We start from the raw sequence: 2,075 nt of genomic DNA, 5'->3' as shown, positions 1-2,075 counted from the left end.
GTGTTGATGACTGTGTGTGTGTGTGTGTGTGTGTGTTGATGACCGAGTATTGTGTGTATGTGTGTGTGTTGATGACTGTAGTATTGTGTGTGTGTGTTGATGACTGTAGTATTGTCTGTGTGTGTGTGTGTGTGTTGATGACTGTAGTATTGTGTGTGTGTGTGTGTGTGTGTGTGTGTGTGTGTGTGTTAATGACTGTATTCTTGTGTGTGTGTGTGTGTGTGTGTGTGTGTTTGTGTGTTGATGACTGAGTATTGTGTGTGTGTGTGTTTGTGAGTCTGTGTGTGTGTGTTGATGACTGAGTATTGTGTGTGTGTGTGTGTGTGTGATGACTGTAGTATTGTGTGTGTGTGTGTGTGTGTTTGTGTGTTGATGACTGAGTATTATGTGTGTATGTTTGTGAGTGTGTGTGTGTGTGTGTTGATGACTGTAATATTGTGTGTGTGTGTGTGTGTGTTGAGGACTGTAGTATTGTGTGTGTGTGTGTGTGTGTGTGTGTTAATGACTGTAGTAGTGTGTGTGTGTGTGTGTGTGTGTGTGTGTGTGTGTGTGTGTGTTGACTGTAGTATTGTGTGTGTGTGTGTGTGTGTTGATGACTGTAGTATTGTGTGTGTGTGTGTGTGTGTGTTTTGAGGACTGTAGTATTGTGTGTGTGTGTGTGTGTGTGTGTGTTAATGACTGTTGTAGTGTGTGTGTGTGTTTGTGTGTGTGTGTGTGTGTGTGTGTTGAGGACTGTAGTATTGTGTCTGTGTGTGTTGACTGTAGTATTGTGTGTGTGTTGATTGTAGTATTGTGTGTGTGTGTGTGTGTTGATGACTGTAGTATTGTGTGTGTGTTGATGACTGTAGTATTGTGTGTGTGTGTGTGTGTTGAGTGTAGTATTGTGTGTGTGTGTGTGTGTGTGTGTGTTGACTGTAGTATTGTGTGTGTGTGTGTTAATGAATGTAGTAGTGTGTGTGTGTTGACTGTAGTATTGTGTGTGTTGACTGTAGTATTGTGTGTGTGTGTGTTGATGACTGTAGTATTGTGTGTATGTGTGTGTTGACTGTAGTATTGTGTGTGTGTTGATGACTGTAGTATTGTGTGTGTGTTGATGACTGCATTATTGTGTGTTTGTTGATGACTGTAGTATTGTGTGTGTGTGTTGACTGTAGTATTGTGTGTGTGTGTTGATGACTGTAGTATTGTGTGTGTGTTGATGACTGTAGTATTGTGTGTGTGTGTGTGTGTGTGTGTGTGTGATGATGACTGTAGTGCTGTGTGTGTTGACTGTAGTATTGTGTGTGTGTGTGTGTGTGTGTGTGTGTGTGTTGACTGTAGTGTTGTGTGTGTGTTGATGACTGTAGTATTGTGTGTGTGTGTGTGTGTTTGTGTGTTTGTTGATGACTGTAGTATTGTGTGTGTGTTTGTTGATGACTGTAGTATTGTGTGTGTGTGTGTGTGTGTGTGTGTGTGTGTGTGTTGATGACTGTAGTATTGTGTGTGTGTGTGTGTGTGTGTGTTGATGACTGTAGTATTGTGTGTGTGTGTGTGTGTTGATGACTGTAGTATTGTGTGTGTGTGTGTGTGTTGACTGTAGTATTGTGTGTGTGTGTGTGTGTGTGTGTGTGTGTGTGTGTTGATGACTGTAGTATTGTGTGTGTGTGTGTCTGTGTGTGTGTGTTGACTGTAGTATTGTGTGTGTGATGACTGTAGTATTGTGTGTGTGTGTGTTGATGACTGTAGTATTGTGTGTGTGTGTGTTGACTGTAGTATTGTGTGTGTGTGTTGATGACTGTAGTATTGTGTGTGTGTGTGTGTGTGTGTGTTGACTGTAGTATTGTGTGTGTGTGTGTTGATGACTGTATTATTGTGTGTTTGTTGATGACTGTAGTATTGCGTGTGTGTTGATGACTGTAGTATTGTGTGTGTGTGTTGACTGTAGTATTGTGTGTGTGTTGATGACTAGTATTGTGTGTGTGTTGACTGTAGTATTGTGTGTGTGTTGATGACTGTAGTATTGTGTGTGTGTGTTGACTGTAGTTTTGTGTGTGTGTGTGTGTGTTGACTGTAGTATTGTGTGTGTTGATGACTGT

The 2,075-nt window shown here is 41.3% G+C and overlaps 1 protein-coding gene across 1 annotated transcript in view; it reads left to right on the top strand.

Moving 5' to 3' along the window:
* The first annotated feature begins 554 nt into the window (after positions 1–554).
* Positions 555–2,075, top strand: part of LOC143708857 (uncharacterized) — a 16,025-nt gene continuing 14,504 nt past the window's right edge. The window contains exon 1 of the mRNA XM_077200156.1: positions 555–570. The gene's annotated coding sequence lies outside the window, so the exon portion shown is untranslated. The remainder of the gene's footprint in view (positions 571–2,075) is intronic.

This window comes from Siphateles boraxobius, unplaced genomic scaffold (assembly GCF_051911475.1).
Source record: "Siphateles boraxobius isolate OS27281-9 unplaced genomic scaffold, OSU_SipBor_1 431, whole genome shotgun sequence".
Lineage (NCBI taxonomy): Eukaryota > Metazoa > Chordata > Actinopteri > Cypriniformes > Leuciscidae > Siphateles > Siphateles boraxobius.
The sequence above is the reverse complement of the archived record's forward strand: the minus strand, read 5'-3'. Positions and strand labels throughout refer to the sequence as shown.